General features: G+C 38.8%; 1 pseudogene; it reads left to right on the top strand.

Annotated features, from left to right (window-relative positions):
• Positions 1–18,714: 18,714 nt before the first annotated feature.
• Positions 18,715–18,833, top strand: LOC111730796 (annotated as a pseudogene).
• The last annotated feature ends 2,548 nt before the right edge of the window (positions 18,834–21,381 follow it).

The raw sequence follows: 21,381 nt of genomic DNA, 5'->3' as shown, positions 1-21,381 counted from the left end.
GTGGTTTTTATGGGCCAGTATAACGATGGTAGGGGTAGGATGGAGATAATTTTTGACCCTCTGTTCAGTTCCCAGAGAAGCCAACAGTACAGTGATTCTGAGATACTGTTAGGCTACCTGATGCAGATGTAAGTGGTCTCTTCTCAACTTCTTCTCCACCCCTCTGTTTGTTTCAGATGATGTGAGGGCTTGGTTGACAAAGCATGATACAGGTAAAGCTTAAGAAGAGACACCTGGTAAGACTAAGCTAGACTGTTGGCTAGACTGGGGTTAAAGACACATCAATATTATCAGATCAGGACACTCTGACATGTGGCTTAACTACCTGCAGTTAGGGCTGGAGGAGGCTTAGCTGGCATTTGGGCAGCACTTTATAAAGTGATTTTCCACACACAGCTGTCAAATCAGGCCTAGGGTCTGAGGCCAGCCCTGGATCAGATCCCATGGAGGCACTTTATATTAGCTGCCTTTTTCTCTTGTGCAGGACAACTCCGGTCTTTGAGGTGGGTCCTTCTCAGCTTTCAAGAGCAAAGCCTTGGCCAAATCTGAAATAATCTGAGAACCAAAATAATTAAGTACACTAATGAATTATAAACCATTGAATAATTAGAATCTACAAGTCCACACTGACAATAAATAAAGAAATAAACAGGGAAGGAAGATCTCTTGCTTACAATAGAATGCTGAGGGCCTATTGATTTGTGGAGGAGTGCTCAAGTTGGAAAATCGTTTTGCAGCTATCATATTAAAGATGGGATCAGGCAACAATTATCAATGGATGCTAAATCTAGAGGAAATTTTTTTATGAGGAACAGGATATTTGTATTCTTAAAGTGTCTCCCCACAGAATTGCTTATTATTTATAAGGGAGAAAAGTTACATAATTACACAGTGAAAATATTGGATAATACCTTGGCTGGATAATAAAAATTAACATTACCAGTGAAGGACAGATGGATATCATGTGTCTTCAGATGTGATATCCTGAGAAAGATGGAATATCACCTATGCAGTATTCCAGCTAGGAATGTACAACCTGAAGCTAGTCATGAGGAAACATCAGCCAAACTCCCAATGAGGAATGTTCTATTAAAAAATGTGAAGGGATTATTTTTTTAAGTTAATATCATTATAAAGAAATGCTGGATCAATCAATAAATGTGAATATAGATGGTAGATTACATAAAATATAGTGCCATTGTTAAATTTACTGAAGTTGATTATTATCGTCATGTAAGAGAATATCCTTACTTTTAGAAAATACACACTGAAGTATTTAGAGGGGCAGAGCTATGATGTATGTAACATATTTTCAAATAGTTTAGAAAATGCAGAGAGAGAAAGAGAGAAAGAATGATTGATTAACATTAGGTGAATATAAGTATTCTTTATTTTTTATTCTTCCTACTTTTCTGTAAGTTTGAAATTATTTCTAAATAAAAAGTTTTTTTTTTTTTTAAGTGGAGCCTGGAAGGTAGGTGCTGGTTCCTGCAGAAGGATCCATGAGCCTACCCCTGAGGCCTGTGCTTAATGGCAGTTCTGCTTTCTTGGGGCAGTTTGGAGGCTGGACAAGAGAAAACAGTTCCCCAGAAATTTGGTTCCTCTTTCTTTGACCCCCTACCTGCTCTAGGCCAAAGAAAAGGGCTTGTCTTGAGACTTGACCGTCACTTCCTCTTCTCTTTTTTTGTATTCTTTTCTACTATCCTTAGCAATAGTGTTTAAGGGAGCAGGCTCTAAAATCAGACTGTTTGGGTGTGAATGCTGACTCTGCCACTGTGTGATTCAGAACCTGTTTCTTAACCTTTCTGGATTTTAGCTTCCTCACTTATAAAATGGTATCTATAGGGCTGTTGTTACTACTTAATATATGTAACTATTATTTTTTCCTCTTTCTTACAAAAGACCTCTTTCCCCTCACCTCCATTTGGTGAATTGGGGGAGGAAAGAAGACAGTGAGGAGAAAAATAGAATTTTTAGGGTTTGAAATTACTCTGTATGATACTATAATGGCAGATACATGTCATTATATCTTTATCCAAACCCATAGAACATATGTAGAACCCTAATGTAAGCTATGGTCTTTGGGTGGTCATGATTTGTCAATGTAGGTTCATTGATTTTAACAAATGTACTGCTCTGGTTGGGGATATTCAAAGAGGGAGAGGCTATGTATATGTGTGTGGGGGTGGTATATGGGAAATCTTTACTTTTTGTTCAATATTGCTGTAAATCTAAAACTGCTATGAAAATAGTCTATTAAAAACAAAAACAAAAATGGAAGCCCCATGCAGCCTTATTATCTATGACCAAAAGGAGCACCTAAAGATAAGAATTTCATGCTCTTATGTCAATAGAGTAGATACCTGGAGATAGAAGAGACTGACAAGCTCCTCACTTGCCAATGGATAGAGTTGGCTTTACTATTTGTAGTATGGCATAGTGGCGGGGAGATTCAGGATTCAGAGACTGATAGGTCAGGGTCAAAGGCTGACTGCCACTTTTCAGTGGCCTGGTCACAGATAAGCTACTTGACCTTTCTGATCTATAATTTCTTCATCTGTAGAATAGAGATAATAATAGTACTTATAAGTGTTATGAAGATTAAATGAGACACTGTATATAGAAACCTTAGCTCAGGGCCTTGCAGGTGGTAAATATTCAATGAATGTTAGAAATGAGGAACACATACCCCACACTATGTTAAACACATATGTGTCTGCTCCACATCACCCAGCTGGTAATGGTAGAGCCAGCACAATAACCCAGGCCTATCTCACTTTAAAGATCAAGCTTTAAACCATGACCCCATCATTTGTCAGCCTGCAGCCTCTCAAATACCACCTCATGATTTTTGCCATATTAGGTCCTATCCATACTATTATTTCCTTAACATTTTTGAATTGGCTTACTTTTTATGTTTAAACAAAATTTTGTTAAAAGGAAACTTAATGTTACTATCATAAATTGAAATTCAGTATCAAGTGCTCTAAATAAAACTGTAATAACCTTGTAACTGTTAATTATAAATGTTTATCTAGGTATGACTAACAATCATCTCACATCTCATTGGTAGTTTGTCTAACAGACTTCGGGCAGCATTACATTGTTCTAAGCAATTTCTCCATCCTCTGAATTATAATGGGCCTCAAAGGCCATTTAATGAATCCCCCTGTACCATTCAATCCCAAAATAGCCTGCACAATCTTTTATCTTTTGATTGATATCCTCCTGCCACGGCTTGAACTTCTTTTATGAAAAGATGGCATACCTTTGCTTCTGACTAGAAACTGCCATCACACATTCCTCTTTGCCCTTTGATCTTGACATAAGTATATAGTCTTTAAGTATATAGTTTAGTTTCCACTGCTAGTGGAAACCAGATATAAAGCCACCTGGGTGTCCTCACCTTTGCACTCTTCCTCTCTCTCTCTTCTCTTTTCACTTAGCCCTTGTAGGGAGAAAAACAATAGAGTGCATATAAGATGCTAGTGTGTTGACGAGTATATACAGAATTGCAGTTTGATGTTTGTCCTTCACTCTGAGGGAGACACAAACTGGGCACAGTAAGCTGGACCTAGTGAGATTTCCTTAGTCTCAGGAGAGAAGAGGAAATTTGAATGCAGCTATGTGTCTCCTGATTCAGCTGATTTTCAAATCATTTCTGAATCTTTTGGGAAAAAGAAGGTGAAAGAGAAGCGGGGAGTCTCTCATAAAAGTTTAACAAAACCTTAATAGGACATCACTGCATAAGCCTGCTTGGTTGTTCCTCTGGCAAAAGAAAAAGGCATTCTCATCCATCTATAACAATACATGGCCTGGATTTGGCATCTCAAGGGCCCCAATGGCTCAGCTGTAGCACCAGATAGCAGTGCTCAGCAGACACAGAGTTACTTAGCACAGGTACCACAGAATAAACAGGAGGGCAGCCTCTGGCAGGAAGTAGATATCCTCTGTGCACTCTAATATTATTCAAGGGTCTTTTGTCAGAGGCTAAGTTCTGCATGAGAGATAAAGGCAAGAGCTATTAAAATTTGGAAGATGACTGGTAGTGTGACCTTTTATACATCTGCAGGCTGGCAAGGCCTGGGGAAGCTCGGGCAACATACAGCTCAGAGGAAAACTGTGCCAAGGTAGACTAAGCCAGTTCCAGATATAACAGAATAAGGGATTCATGCCTTTATAATGCAGGTCCCTTTCAAAACTCTCAGAAAGGCCTCTAAAATATAATACATGGAAGGAAAGCCTGCAACAAAGACATGAGGTGTCCTGCCCCATCATTATTGTAAATTAACCATTTGATCATTAACCACCACTTGAACATATACACTGCAGCAGCAAATGGGTCCAAGTAATTTGAGGCCAGCCATTTGCTCACTAGGAAGACAGAGCTATTAGGTGATGTCTGGATGAGTTACTGAAAGGAAGGAATACATTCATGGCACAAAATGGGTCCTTGAAATCATTTCTTGTTCAGAAAGAAAAATAGGACTTTAGTCCCCTTGCATGGTGACAGTCATCATTTGCTAATGTTCACTGCATCTAGACTGGAGTGAGGTCTGTCCATGAGATTCATGTTGACACAGGTACTGGGGAGGGGTGGGAAAGGAGGAAACAGTCTGGAAACACTGCTGTCAGGATTAGCACTGTGGTGAGGGATGGCTGGGAATAAGCAGCTGCATTTGTTCACATGTAGAAGTGAGAAGAGAAGGAGTAGAGGCTTGCTGGGTTATGTGCATCCCACATTGACAGCACTCACCAGCCTAGCTCTGCCCTGGGATCCCTGGTTGAGAGTCTTGGATGAGGTGGGCCTTGGGTAGCAACTAGGGAAATGGGAGAGAGGAAGAGATCTTCTGGGGCCAGAATCACTCACTGAGGCTGGGTTTTCAGTGGATGTCTGCGTGTAAAGGATGCACCAAGGTCATGAACTGGTGTAATTCCAAATTCTTTTTTGTTTGTAATATTTCAAATTCCTGGTTCCCGAGTATCGATCAACAGAGCAGTCTGGTGGCAAAGACCTGCTTGCCTCCTATTTGCTTAAGAAAGGAGCCTTCTGATGAACTCTACCCTCACAGGAGCTGCAGGGAACCTCTTTTCTCCTCTTGCATCTCTCTCTTCCTTCAGCTCTTACAAAGCACACCAGGAAGCCACTTCCTTTCCTCGTTACCATGGGAGAAGGAAGGAGGAGTAAAGGAAAGTCCATATTTGTTGAAGACTTTCCATGAGCCAGGCATTCATAATGATCCTGAGAGGTAGATATTAATATTGACCCTATTTTACAGATGAGGACACTGAGGCTCATTTACCTCTGCTTATTTCCTTCATAACACTGGTCATAGTCTCTAATCATCTTGTTTATTTGTACCCTTATCTGTCCTCCCCCATAGAATGTATACTCTGAGAGAGAACTTTTGTCTCCTTTATTCACTGCTACATGTCCAGTGCCTAAAAGTGTGTGTGGCACATCACAACTTCTCAAAAGGTTGTATCTTCCATTAAGTCCGAAGTTTGATTTTACCTCATTTACAAGCCCATAACAGCCCGTTACCATTTCGTGGAAGAAAATACAAAACTTTGGATCAGAAACAATGGACTGTGTCACTCACAGCATGGTAAGCAGAATGAATATCAGGATGTTTGCATCAGTTCCCCTTTTCCTTGAGTCCCACGGGGGCATTACAGAGGGACCCAGATGCATGCTTTACACGTAGTCAATTTATATCACAACTGAGGGACACTGAGCATTTCGTAGACAGCAGTAAGTGTGCCTACTTTTTGTCCTAGAAGGCAATACTAACTCATCTCTCAAGATTGCTTGCTGCAAACATAACCCTCAGAAATATCCCAGATAAAGAGCAGTCAGGGCTTTGCATTCTTGGCATAGCCAGCAGGATATAGAGTAGCACAAGAAACCCATATAGGAGTATTTCCCAATATTTCCCCCTCTCTGCACTTCTGGACCTCACGTAGGCACTTGGCAGGGCTACCTTGTATTAGAGTTTTTTTTTTAATACATAGGCCTTATCTCCATATCTGGTCTGGACCATGAACTTACTGGGGAGAATGCCCCTGTGTAGCTATTCTTTATGGTCCTCATAACCATATGAGTGTGTATTACACACAGTAGATCCTTAGTAAACAACAAAGATAGTGGCAGTAACAGTAGCAGCGACAGGCTTTAGAGAGATCTAGGTCTGCATGTCAGCTCTTCTTCTAACTCATTTTGTGACTTTGGGCAATTTGCTCCATTTCTCTGAATCTATTTCCTCATCTATAAAATGGACACAATACAAGGTACATATTCAGAGGGGTCTTGTCATTTAAATAAATTAATCTAAATGTGGTGAATAGAATAGTACTTGGCATACAATAAATATTCGATAAATGTTAGCTATTTATTGTTCCTATTATTATTACCGAGCCCTTATGTGCCAGGTACTTTAATATTCAGTTTTTATAATATAATCCTTATCATATTTGAACATAATAGATGTTATCTAATTTTTTTATACACAAGGAAACTGGCTCAGAAAGATTCAAGTAACATTTACACAAACTGGCAGAGTAAAGTTTTGAGTCCTCTGTGCTATTTCTGCTATGTAAATTGAATGGTTTCATCTTTTATGTAGGAGTGGAATGGTGAGCTTCCCCACTTATGCTGTTTCTTTAATGAAATGCGTTATTAAGACTGAGCCTCAGATATCAAGCCACCAAATATCTTACAACTTTCCCCAGAAACCTGGCCCTAGGGGAGGGGAGAAGCTGAAGGCAAGACGAAGTTTAGGGAGTAAGGTCTGGCTTTCTGCAGAGCTGAGAGGAAAAACAATGTGTTGAGGGAGAGGCAATGCAGAATTAAATCCAAATTCAGGTGATTTCACTGAGGCCAGGAAAATAACAGTGTTCTGGCCTGGACTACTTGCAGCTGGGAAGGCTTCTGCACTTACTACAGCAGGTGTTACTCCGGTATCCAATGTTTGCTTCCCTTTCTCCTGGGACTTGTTCAAGAATGGCCGTGGGGAGAGGTGCAGACTAATAAACAAATAGAAGTGAAATAACCTAAGTCAAGGCCAAACAGATGCTCTCTTATTGAAGATGTTCAAGGAGACTTGATTTGCAATAGAGCTGTTTATCACCCCTCTCTAATTTGGGGGCCTTGTTTTAGGGGAGAGCTCATTCTCTTCTCTTGGGATATAACACAGCTAGGATAGATGCTTCACTAAAAGACATGTGTACACTTTATCCCAGATCTGAGCTCACTGTAAAGGGCCTTCAAACTCATCAAACAACTTCAGGAAGTGGAAGAGGATCAAAGAGCACAAGAGAATCATGGTTTAGGCTTCTTTTAAAGTCCAGTCTGGATGTGCTGGGCAGAGGGAGGAGGCAGCTTCCTTGCCTAAGAGCATGACACAAAAAGGAGCTGTGAGTCCTCACAAAGGACCACTTGCACTACAAGTATCCCCACAGAGGAAGAGTGGGGCTTAGAACATACAGATTATTTGACCCCCTCTTACACCCTCCAAATCAGAATCTCTGGGGCCGAGTCTCAGCAATAGCAATTCTTTTTTTTTAAATTAAATTATAGTCTGCCTACCATATTACTTTCAGATGTATGACATAATGATTCAATATTTCTATACCTTACGATGTGCTTACCACACTAAGTCTAGTAACCATCTGTCACCATACAAAGTTATAATATTATTGACCATATTCTCCTTCACCTTTTTTACCTATCCCCCCACTCCCCTCCCCTCGGACTTCAAACAAGCTCCCAAGGTGATTCTCAAGTACAAAAAAAGTTTGAGGATAACTGGGTTAAGGCACAGGCTCTAGAGAATTTCAATCCTGCCTCAAATACTTGCTAACTGTGTGATCTTGGGCAAGCTATTTAACATCTCAGAGCTTTAGTTTCTTTCTTACAGAATGAAATAATAGTAGTACCTCCCTCAGAGTGCTAGGGGGAGGATTAAATGAGATAATATGTGCCTAATTAAAAATAGCAGTTATTATTAAACTTCTTGCCCCCCCACCATGCACTTTTCTACTTTCCCTTTTAAGCGGGGAACACGAACTTATTTTTCTCCATTTAGTGAATCCCCCTTTCCTCTCACCAGCAGACATTTGGCACTTTTTAAAAAGTGTTAAAAACCTGGCCAAAATACAGGCTCTGTATAGTGGATACAGATGTTTACCACATGACATGCCTCTCTGAGAAATGCCTACCTACCTAGGCAATGCCCCCTTTCAGACTGTATTTTCTCCCCTTCTCACCTCCCTACCACCAAATTAAAACTTATGTATTAAGTGTTCCATCTCTGTATGGCCCTCCTTTCTGTCAGGATATGTCACCATGAGATAGTCATGTAGCTGCATAATGATGTAGCTATGTTATCAATCTCTTGTGAGTTTTTTTTAATAATTAAAAAAATTTTCAATTATGGTTGACATACAATATTATATTAGTTTCAAGTGTACAACATAGTGATTAGACATTTGTATAACCTACGAAGTGATCATCCCGATAAATGATAAATCAAGTACCCATCTGACATCATTTATAGTTATTACAATATTATTGACTATATTCCCTATGCTGTACTTCACAACCCTGTGACTATTTTGTACCTACCAATGTGTATTTCTTAATCCTTTCTCTTTTTTACCCACCCTCAAACACCCTCCCATCTGGCAACTCTCAAAATGTTCTCTGTATCTATGACTTAGTTTCTGTTTTGTTTGTTTATTTCGTTCTTTAGAGTCCACATGTAAGTGGAATCATGTGGTATTCGTCTTTCTCTACCTGACTTATTCCACTCAATACAATGACTTCTAGGTTCTTTCACATTGTCGCAGTTGGCCGAGTTTTGTTCTTTTTTTGATGGCTGGGTAATATTCCACCGTACATATGTACCACCTCTTCTTTATTCATTTATCTATTGATTGACAGCCAGGTTGCCTCTATATCTTGACTATTGTAAATAATACTGCAATGAACATATAGATTCACATGTTCCTTCAAAGTAGTGTTTAGGTTTATTCAGATGAATACCCAGAAGTGGGATTACTGGGTATTTCTTTGTCTCTTGTTATGACCTTTGTTTGAAATTCTATTTTGTCTGGTATAAGTATTGCTACCCAGCTTTTTGTTTGTTTCCATTTTCATGAACCACCTTTTTCCATCCCTTGACTTTCAGTCTATGTGTATCTTCAATCTGAAGTCTCTTGTGGGCAGCACATGTAACAGTCCTGTTTTCTTATCCATTTGGCCACCCCATCTTTTGATGGAGCATTTAATAAATTTACATTAAAAGTAATTGTTGCTAGATATGTAGTTATTGTTATTTTGTTATTCATATTTTTGATCTTTTGTTTGTTTGTTTGTTAAAGAAACCCCTTTCAAATTTCCTGTAATACTGGCTTCATGGTGATGAACTCCTTTAGCTTTTCCTTGTCTGGGAAGCTTTTTATCTGTCCTTCAATTCTAAATGATAGCTTTGCTGGGTAGAGTAATCTTGGTTATAGGTCCTTCCTTTTTATCACTTTGAATATTTTGTGCCAATCCCTTTTGACCTGCAAAGTTTCTGTTGAGAAGTCAGCTTATATGCTTACAGAAGCTTCTTTGTAGATAACTAACTGCTTTTCTCTTGCTGCTTTTAAGATTCTCTCTTTGTCTTTAACCTTTGGTATTTTAATTATGATGTGTCTTGGTGTGGTTCTGTTTGGGTTCACTTGTTTGGGACTCTGTGCATCCTGGGCTTGAATGTCTATTTCCTTCACCAGGATAGGGAAGTTTTCTGTTATTATTTCTTCAAATAAGTTTTCAATTCCTCTCTCTCTTCTTATAGTACCCCTGTGATGAGAATGTTGGTATGATTATGCCGTCCCAGAGGCTCCTTAAACTATCCTCATTTTATTTTTTGAATTCTTTTTTCTCGTTGCTGTTCTGATTAGATGTTTTCTGCTACCTAATCTTCTATCGCTGATTTGATCCTCTGCTTCATCTAATCTACTGTTGATTCCTTGTAATGTATTCATTTCAGTCACTGTATTCTTCATTTCTGACTGGTTCTGTTTTATGTTTTCTATTTTAATTTTTATGTTTTCTATCTCTTTGTTAAATTTCTCACTGAGTTCATCTACCCTTCCCCTAAGTTCATTGAGCATCCTTATAAGCAGTGTTTGAACTTTGCCTCTGGTAGTTTGCTTGTCTCCAATTTGTTTAGTTTTTCTTGTGTAGCTGTGTTCAGTTCTTTCATTTGGGACATGCTTCTTTGTCTCCACATTTTGACTACCTCCTTGTGTTCGTTTCTATGTATTATGTAGAGCCGCTATGTCACTTGGTTTTAATAGAGTGAGTATTATGTAGCATACTGTGGGGCTCAGTGGCACTATCTCCCTGGTCACTTAAGCCAGATGCTGCAGGTGTGTTCCTTGTGTGGGAAGTGTGTGCATTCCTGTTGTCTTGGAATCTTGATTGCTTTTGGCATGTCAGTGAGAGAGACTGACTCTCAGGCTGATTGGTTGTGAGGACTGGCCATGACTGCAGTGGACGAACTGTTGTGCAGAGGCTAACCCTATGGAGCAGGATTTACTTTAGCAGGGCTCTGGTGCCTGCCCAGTCTGCTCTTTGAGCATGCCATTTGTGGAAATGGTTGGGTGGTGTTCAGGCTTGGTCTAAAGCTGTCTCTGAGTGTGTTAGTTCTGTGGCCTCTTGGGAGGGGCTCATTTGCAGGCTAAGTATGGCCGCTGCCTGTGTTCTGCATGGGATCACTTGGTATGAGCTACAAAGAGATCTTCAGATAGTTACTACTTGTGCTGGGCTTGGAGGTGCCTGTGATAGGCTAAGCTGAAAACCAAGGCTGTCTGCCACTGGTGCCAGGCTTAGGAATGCTTAGGAAGAGGTACACGGCATGCTAAGGCAAGATGCTGCTTGTTTGGGTTTGTGAACTTTGAGAGATTTTTCGAGTCTGCAGTATGAGCCAAAGTAGGCTGTTTGTATGGAAAAGCCACTAGAAACGGCTTGGGTGGGTCTCAGGGAATCACCAGGGCAGGACAAATGGTATTAGCTAGGTTGATGGAGACTCAGATATGGTACCTGCCCGTGTTTACACACCGGATGGGGTAGAGGGTTCAACAAAGGAATAATAGCTTCTGCCAACACTATGTTTTGGAGAAAGGTGCTCCTATAGCCCTCACCCTGAAGCCAGATTATACAGTTTTTTCTCGTATATCCCTGGTGCCCCTTGAGCTTCTGCCCCAGCGCTGGCGCTCAAAGCAAGTGAGTCCATCAATAAGTAAGTCTGTGCATGGGCCCTTTAAGAGGAATGTCTGGGACTCCAGCTCCCCTTATTTTCACTCAGCCACAATCTCTGCTGTTTTTCACAGCCAGAAGTTGTGGGGACTTCTGTTCCTGGCTCTAGAATCCTGGGCTGGGGAGCCTGGTGTTAGGCTGAGACCTTTTGCTTCTCAGGAGAGAACCTCTATAGTCTAGATATTTCTCCCAATCTTTAACTGCCGTACATAGGTATGGAGACCAGACTGTTCTGCATCTTTACTCCTCTTATCAGTTTCCATGTGGCTTCTTCTGTATATCCTTAGTTATGAGACTTCTGTTCAGATAGACTTCATGTGATTCTCAATAATGGTTGTTCCATAGTTTAGTTGTAATTGTGATGTGGTCATGAGAGAAGGTAAGCACAACATTCACTTACTCCACCATCTTGACCGGAAGCTTAATCTATTCTGTGTTTGACGAGTGGGAGTTAATCCCTCAAAAAGATCTCCCCTGAGTGGGCTGACAAAATAGTTTGTTAACTTGTAAAACTCTCAGTAACATTTGAATATTGGATTTTTCACCTTCTCTATTTACTCTTCCAACTCCCTTAATCCTCCTCCCTGGAAGTGACTCCCAGATAAACTACCAGCACCCATGTCTTTGTCTCAGGCTCTGCTTTTAGGAAACTAAACTAAGAAATACACAAAAGTAGATAAAACTATAAAATGAATCCATGTACCCATCATACAGCTTAACAATTATCAATTCATAGCCAATATTATTTCATCTATACCTCACCTAGCCCCATCTTGAAATTATTTTGAAGGAGATCCAAGACACCATATAAAGATGCACTTTAAGCTGCTTTGAACCTCCATTCTACTCTGAAGAGTAAAATGATCAGATTATGTCGTAGTCTTGCATTTGTCATTTAGTTTGTAGATGTTGTAACCATATTCAGATTTTATTCTTAGTGTAAAATAATACCTATCTCTTAGCTACAGATTCTGAAGACACTAACTTTATCTAGTTGCTCCCCTATTAAATGATTCCTGTGACCCTCCCAATGCCCACAGGTTAAAGCCCAAGTGCCTCAGTTTGGAGATAGTCTGGTGTAATTGAACAGTGAACTAGGAGCCAGAATGTCTCGGTTTCTAATTAGCGGTGTACCCTTAAGCTAGTTCCTTGATGAGTCAGAGAATCCACTTCCTCATCGGTTTGCCCTGACAACTTTATAGGGTTGTTGGAAAATCAAATGAAATCAGTATTTGAAAGCTTATTCAACTGTAGGACATGCTGATAAATGTAAGGATCCTTATAAAAGTCTTCCACAGTTTGGCCCTACTCTCCCTTTTGAGTTTTATTTTCCAGTGTACTCCAACAGAAACCTTCTGCCCCATAACAACTGGTGCATTCATTCATTCATTCATTCATTCATTCATTTAACACATATTTACTGAGTGCCCAGGCATTGAGGTTATGAGTATGATTTGAAATAATTCCTGACTTGAGTATACTGGCTTTAAGGGAGGCAGACAAGTAAACTATGACAATATAGTGTGTTATTATACCCTGAGAAAGGTAAGCTGAAGGTGCTATAGAGTACAGCTAGCTCAGGGTAACTGAGCTGGAGAATGGAATCAGGAAGTTTTCTTGGAGGAGGTGCTAGCTGAGCTAAGAATTAAAGAAAACTAGTTCACCAAGCAGATTGAGGAGGGGAGGCATTACAAGCAGAGGGAACAATATGAACAGAGACACAGAAGTGTAAAACAACTTGATGTATTGATGAACTACAACTGGTTTGGCAGAGCTAAAGCAAGGAATGCTTGGACAGTGGAGTAAAGTGGGGAGTGTCTGGTAATGTAGCTAGAAGAGTAAGCAAGGGTCAAATTAGGGGAGGCCCTCTTGTCAAGGACTTTACTCTAAGACAACTGAGAACCTTTGGAAGGTTTAACCTTGGTATATCATCAACATGTATTGGACCCAATTATTTTTATGTGTCTATTTTGAATAGTTCTAACTAGTTATAAAGATTGATATTTCATGACTTTTATTTTTGCTTAGAGATTTTCAAAAGAAAAAGGGAAACATTTTTTTTTCAAGAAGAAAATGTAACTTATTTTGTCTTGCAATTACTCTGTGAGTCCATTGAATCTTTTAATAAAGTTAAGATACATTATGGGATCTTAATGATCTTATTTTTCTTATATCTTGAAGCACTTTGCTATTTCAACATCCCAGGAATTATTGCATTATTACTCATTAATTATTCTCAACTGTGGTAAAAAGACTAAAATAATAAGAAAATAGAAGAATCATGGAATTGTCCAGAAGGAAAATGCAACTTTGAAATAAATTATTATCATTACACTATTTATTAGGTTTTTTTTTATTGTGTTGCCCAGAGTCATGCATTATTCTTCAAAAATGTATAACGAAGACTGAAAACACATCTTTGTGGGTTTTTAAAGGCTTTTGTTAAACACAGTTGAAAATTCAGAAATTTTAATTTTCTACTAAGAGTAGAAAATTGACAGAAGATTATGTTCCTTAATTATAAGGTAAATCAGAAGATGAATCCAAAAAGACAGCACCAATCTAGACTAATGGTGATGGTAAAATTGATCATATAAGTTAAATCTCAGACTTTAAGTCTACAGATGTCATTATTCCAGACACAATTTTTCAAACTCAAGAATCTATGAGGAAACAATATATTTCTAAAGACAAAAAGAAAATATGGTATTTTTATCCAGATAGTCATACAACAGGAAGGTCTTCATCAGTTAATGTTTTGTGACAGGAACCAGGATTATTCTGTTTTGCTAAAAGGACATGTAACACTATTCTTTCACCTTTTATAATGTTTCTGAAGGAAAATTTACTTGAGATAGTTCATAAGTGGATACATGCTGAAAGTAGGTGTGCATCCAAAGGTGAATAAATGAAAAAAAGATGATGTAGAAGTGAAAAATAAATCATTGAATCAATGGTTCTAATTGGTGTTTAGAATTCTAAAAATAAAAATACTTTGCAATTATGGAGCAAAGAGGATGGCCATTCTTTCTTCAGCAAAATTATGAGCCATCAAAGTTTCCAAAAGTGTTACATTTTGACATTTTAAGTGAATGAAGTAGAACCAGGAGCAATGACAACCTAAAACCTATTAGAGATGTGTTTGAAATATGGAATCAGTTTACAAGATGGATATGTTTCAGATTTGTGCATGAGAGTTGATCAGTTAGTTACATTTGGAGGATGTTGCCCATTTGGGGTAGATATACCTTCGAAACCAGAAAAATATGGAATAAGAATTTTACTTACTATGCTTAAATTCTTATTAAAATTTCTGAATAAATTGTTTTTTTATTATCACTTTATCCTTAATTCTTTTCATTATTTATAAAATGATTTAAAATATGAAGCTATAAAAAGTCCATTGAATCCCTATGGTAAGTGGTTATGACTATTTTTCCCTAATATACTGAGGATTAAACAGGAAAATAATATGGTTTCAATGATAGTAAACGACATGCAGGGGATTTGACTCAGATTCATCAATCTTCATTTTCTATGTTATGATATCTTCAAACAGTCCTGGGTTGCTTACAGTCCTTGTGAGCTGGTAATTTATGATGTTGGAGATGGCAGTAGGGTGGCATAACAGTGGTTATCTAAATGATCCTGAGACTTGCATTTGAGACCTGAGGACTGCTGATAATTGCCAATATTTTTATGTAACTATGTTGTGTATCTGTGGTTCATCTTATCTCCCAATGTTGATGTAAGGCCCTAGAGAGAATGGATAACACTAGTGTCAAATTGTTTTGAATTCCCTGTTTGTCTCTAGCAGGTAGCAAATATATCAGAAATCTTTCCTGAATGAATGAAATAAACCTAAGTAGAAAACAAAATCAAGTGCCTCATTGTGATGGAGTGGGTAGAAGTTCAGTCAACATTCATTGAGCCCTAACTCTGTGCCAGGCCCTGTGCTATAGACTGGGATGTGCTAATTTGTTTCTGTTTTCAAAGAGCTCTTGGTCGTTCTGGTCTAGATGGCAGAGTAGGTAAATGCTGTGCATGCTTCCTTCCATGACTGCATTAAAATTGCAACTAAATTATGGAACAGTCAACTTGGAGAACCATTTGAAGACTAGCTAAACAGAAGTCCTATAACTAGAGATATAAAGAAGAGGCCACATCAAGACTGGTAGGAGGGATAGAAACACGAAACAGGCTGGTCCCATACCAACATGTGGAGGTTGAGTATTGGGAGAGATATCTTGGCTGTGAAGTTCTCACCAGAGAAGCAAGGTACTCCAGCCCCACACTGGGCCTTCCAGCTCCAGAATTTCAGTCTCGGGAAGAAGAGTCCCCACAAAATCTGACTGAAAATGAGTGGGGATGCTGACCATCTGGGTGAAACAGAAGGCAGCTGAAAACTCAGATATCCCCTTATAGGGCTGATGTACAGACTCACTCACTCACAGGCACTCACCCTGGGCTCTGGTAGAGGGACAGCAGCTCAGAAGGTGTCAGAGTCATATAGGGAAAGACTGAGTTTTGTGGTTTCAAGGTGAAGGCTGTAGGGACGGTGCCATTGTCCCTTTGTTGAGCTCTCCTCTTGTGCAGCCTACAGCTGGGTACCATCTTCCCCATATTGAGCCCTACCCCCACCATGGCTAAATCTGGATCTTCATTGGCCTGGTGATATCCACTTTCTCTACCCCTGTGACTCCCTGAGGCACCACCCCAACTCACAAAATGCTGGTGGCAATTTCATTGCCAGACAATAAGCCTCACCACATACTCTCAGCAGGGAGTTTCTTCTGCAGCAGTCAATAGGCCTAGGCTCGTACACCTTGGAGACACTTTCAGTGGTAAGCAGCCAGGCCTGGCCTGAGCCGTTGTGTTTCTTAAATAAATCTTGGGGCCTGCAGGCCTGAGGTGGGCAGCAGCTGAACTCGGTGTTATCTGAGACTTCTGTAAGAGGCCAAAGGCTCACCACTGGCAAAAAATCTAAATCTACATTAACCTTGGAAACACCACTTACCCCATCATGGTGACTCCCTGGAATCCTGCCTCATCTGACTCATGTACCACTGTTGGCCTTTCCCATGTACCTCAAGGTCCAGCACAGACAGCAACAAACCACAGATAACTTTGTAGCACCTACCAGTTAGTCGGTTACAAGCAGCACCTGACCTTGGCCAGCATGGGAGTCCCTTCCAGGGGGCTCCAGAACCAACATACCTGAGGTTGGCACTAGACCTCAACAGAGCACCACCTAATTAGCTCCATGAGTGGCACACTCAAAAAGTGGTCTCAATAGGCACATGGGCCCGCTGGGGCAAATCTCACTTTGTGGGGTCAGCGCCTGCACAGCAGCTCATAGGCTGTGGGCATGACCAATCATCACAGCTAGTGAGCCTGAGAGTCAATTCTACCTGCTTGATGTGCCAATAGCAATCAAGGCTTAACTACAACAGCAGGTCACATACACCCACACAAGATACAATCCTGGAGCACCAGGTGCAGGTGATCAGGGAGACTGTACTATTGGGCCCCACAAGACACCTCCTACATAAAGTCACCAGGCTAAGTCTGGCAGACATAGCAGATCTACCTAATACATAGAAATGAACACAGAGAGGGAACTAAAATGAGAAAACAAAGAAATATGTTCCAAATGAAAAAACAGGAGAAAATTCCAGAAAAAGAACTAAGTGAAATGGAGGCAAGTAATCTATCAGATACAGAGTTCAAAACACTAATTTTAAGGATGCTCAATGCGCTTAGGGAAGAATAGATGATCTCAGTGTGAACTTCAACAAAGAGATAGTAAGCATAAAAAAGGAAATAGAAACCATCAAAAAGAACTAGTCAGAAATGAAGAATAGAATAACTGAAATGAATACATTACAAGGAGTCAACAGTAGATCAGATAAAGTAGAGGATCAAATCAGCTATTTGGAAGATAAGGTAGCAGAACATACCCAATTTGAAAATTAAAATTAAAAAATTAAAAAATTAAAAAATGAAGATAGTTCAAGGGGCCTCTAGGACAACATCAAGTGTACCAACATTCACATCAAAGGGGTACCAGAAGGAGAAGAGTGAAAGCAAGGGATTCAGAACACATTTGAAGAAATAATGACTGAAAACATCCCTAACCTGGTGAAGGAAATAGACATACAAGCCCAGGAAGCCCAGAGAGTGAGTACCAAACAAGAAGAACTCAAAGAGACTCATAGCAAGACACATCATAATTAAAATGGCAAAGGTTAAAGACAAAGAGAGAATCCTAAAAGTAGCAAGAAAAGGGAGGTAGTTACTTACAAGGGTTCTCCCACTAGACTGTCAGCTGATTTCTCAACAGAACCTTTGAAGGCCAGAAAAGATCGGCATGAAGTATTCAAAGTGATGAAAAGCAAAGATCTATAACTAAGATTATTCTACTTAGCAAGGCTATCAATTAAAATTAAAGTTGAGATAAAGAGTTTTTCAGACAGGAAAAAACTAATGACCTTTATCACCACCAAACCAGTATTACAAGAGTGTTGAAAGGACTTTTTAAGAAGAAGAAGGGGGAAAAAACCCATAAATATCAATAATAAAATGGCAATAGCTATGTATCTATCAATAATCATTTTATATGTAAATAGATTAAATGCTCCAATCAAAAACATGGGGTGTCTGAATGGATAAGGAAACAAGACCTATGCATATGCTGTCTACAAGAGACCCACTTCAGATCGGAAGATATTCACAGACCTTAACTAAAGGTATAGAAAAAGATATCATGAAAATAAAAATTTTAAAAAAGCTGAGGTACAAATATTCACATCAGATAAAATAAAGTTTAAAATAAAAGCTATAAGAGACAAACAAGAACATTACATAATGATAAAGGGATCAATCCAACAAGAGGATATAAGCCTAGTAGACATATATACACCCAACATAAGAGCACCTAAATATATAAAGCTAATATTGACTAACATTAGGGGATAAATCAATGGTAATACCATTATAGTAGGGGACTTAACACACATTGACACCAATGGACACATCTTCCAGACAGAAAATCAACAAAGAATCAATAGCCTTAAATGATACACTAGACCAGATAATATTTTTAGTGTTTCACCCCAAAACAGCAAATATACATTCTTTTCAAGTGCACATGGAATGTTTTTCACGATAGGCCACATGTGAGGCCTCAAAACAAGTCTCAATAAATTTAAAGATATTGAAATCATGTCAAGCATCTTCTCCAACCACAATGGTATGAAATTAGTAATCAATTACAAGAAAAAAAAACTAAAATATACACAAACACACGGAAGCTAAATAACATGCTACTAAACAAAGAATGGGTTAACAGTGAGATAAAGGAAGAAATCAAAAGATACCTTGATACAGATGAAAATTAAAACACAGTCTATGGCCATACAACCCTGAACAAGCCTGATACCGTCTGATCTCAGAAGCTAAGCAGCGTCGGGCCTGGTTAGTCCTTGGATGGGAGACCACCTAGGAAGACCAGGTGCAATAAATAAATAAATAAATAAATAAATAAATAAATAAATAAAAATAAATAAGGGATTGTAAGCTGACAAGGTCCTTGCAATCTGTGAGGTCAACCAAGGTTTGCCTTGCATTAAAAAATAAATAAATAAAAAAAATAAATAAAGACTCTGATTTCAAAAATAAAAATGAAAAAATAAAAGAAAACACAATGACCCAAAATATATGGGACACAGTGAAAGCAGTTATAAGAAGGAAATTTATAGCAATAAGAGCTTACCTCAAGAAACAAGAGAAATTTGAAATAAACAATCTAACCTTACATCTAAAAGAACTAGAAAAAGAAGAGCAGAACAAACAAAGCTCAAAGTTAGTAAAAGGAAAGAAATAATAAAAGATAGAGTGGAAATAAATGAAAAAGTCTAAAAAAAATACAAAAGATCAATGAAACCAAGGGCTGGTTCTTTGAAAAGACAAACAAAATTGATAAACCTTTAACCAGACTCATCAAGAAAAAATAGAAGTGAGGACTCAAATAAATAAAATCAGAAATGAAAATGAAGTGACAAGTGACTCCACAGAAATATAAAGGATTATAAGAAAGTACTATGAGCAATTATATGCCACCAAATTGGACACTCTGGAAGAAATTAATACATTCCTAGAAACATACAATCTCCCAAGACCGAGTTAAGAATAAACAGAAAATCTGAACTGTTTAATTACTACTAACAAAATCAAATCAGTCATCAAAAAACTCCCAACAAACAAAAGCCCTGGAATGGATGACTTCAAAGGTGAATTTTACCAAACATTCAAAGAAGAATTAATACCTATTCTTCACGAACTATTCAAACAAATTCTAGAAGAGGGAAGTCTCCGAGGCTCATTTTATACAGCCACTATTACACTGATTACCGAACTAGATAAAGATGTTACATAAAAAAGAAAATTATAGGCCGATATCCCAGATGAACATAGATAAAAAATCCTCAACAAAATATTAGCAAACTCAGTTCAGCAATACATGAGAAAAATATCATACACCATGATAAATTGGATTTATTCCTGGGATGCAAGGTTGGTTCAATATATGCAAATCAGTCAATGTGATACAAATTGAAAGACAAAAATCATATGACCAGAGTTTTGGAGAAACATGGCAGAAAGACATCTCCAGATCTCTCCCCTTGAAAGAACAATAAGGTGAATATCTAAATGTCAACAAAAACACCCAAACTGCACACCAATACGACTGAGTGTGGGATTTGCGCATAAAGGCTAACACAGGTCAGAACCCCGGGTGTCAGATGGTGGATTGGGAGAAACAAAGAAGCTGCCTCTAATACCTGGACTCCCTGTGGGAGGAGAGGGAGGGGAGAAGGTGAAGTGAGTTTCCTAAACAGCCCTGCCTGGGAGAGCTGTGATTTCCACGTGGCCAGCAGCAGAGTCCAGTCATCAGGACAGAAAGCAGAGAAGCAGGGATGACAGAGAAACAACAGTTGATTTTTATCAGCTACGGTTGCAAAACTGAGGCTGGGTCACAGTCCCCATCCCACAACCCAGAGGGCCCCCCCACCATATCCTCTGAGATCAAAAACCATGGAGCCCCAGGGGAATCTGAGCAAATGCTACCGAAACTGTTGCTAACACTGAGAGGAACTGAGACTGAGGGTAGCGAGTGAGATTAAACATCTATAAGGAAAAAAGGCATTATTAAGGCTTTATATAAAGCAGGGATCCAAGAGTCTTAGACTCCACCTACTGGAAACCGAAAGAAAAACACATTCTTTGCAACAGGCTAAAGAGAGACCTTTATATAATAAATCTTCATTCAATAAAGCAGAACACATTTCCATTAATGCCCTAGTAGAGAAATAATCCATTAAACACCATAATCAATCAAGGCGACAAGGCATCTCAGAAAGAAAGAGAAAAAACTCCAGAAAATAAGCTTACAGACAGAAATATGTGACTTAAATGATAGAGAATTCAGGAGGAACTTTTGAAAAAAAATTAATGAGAAACGAAATGAATTATATCAACAGTTTCAGGTATTAAAAAAAAAAAACAACTAGATGAACAGAGCAAGGAGATTGAAACCCTCAAAAAGAACAGAATAGAACTTCTGGAGATTAAGAATACACTGCAAGAGTTGAAAAATAAAATAGCAATCTTAGGGAATAGAGTCGACCAAATGGAGGAAAGGATCAGTGATATCGAAGACAGTTTCTAGAAATAAATCAGAAGGAAGAAGACAGAAACCGAAGAACAAAAAATAATGAAAGAGAAATATAGGACCTAACTATAACATCAGGAGAGGAAACATAAGAATAATGAGCATTCTCTAAAGGAAGGAAGAGAAGTGGAGACTAGAAAGCATTTTTGGATAAATAGTTAACAAGAATTTCCCAAATCTAAGGAATGAGCTGGAGCTTGGAATTCAAGAAGTCAACAGAACACCCAATTATCTCAACCTAAAAAGGCCTTCACCAATACACATTGTATTCAAATTATCAAAAATCAAAGACAAAGACAGAATTCTCAGGGCAGCCAGGGAAAAGAAGAAGGTAACCTAT

The sequence above is a fragment of the Pteropus vampyrus genome, unplaced genomic scaffold (assembly GCF_000151845.1).
Source record: "Pteropus vampyrus isolate Shadow unplaced genomic scaffold, Pvam_2.0 Scaffold335, whole genome shotgun sequence".
NCBI lineage: Eukaryota > Metazoa > Chordata > Mammalia > Chiroptera > Pteropodidae > Pteropus > Pteropus vampyrus.
This window is presented reverse-complemented; position numbering and strand designations above follow the sequence as displayed.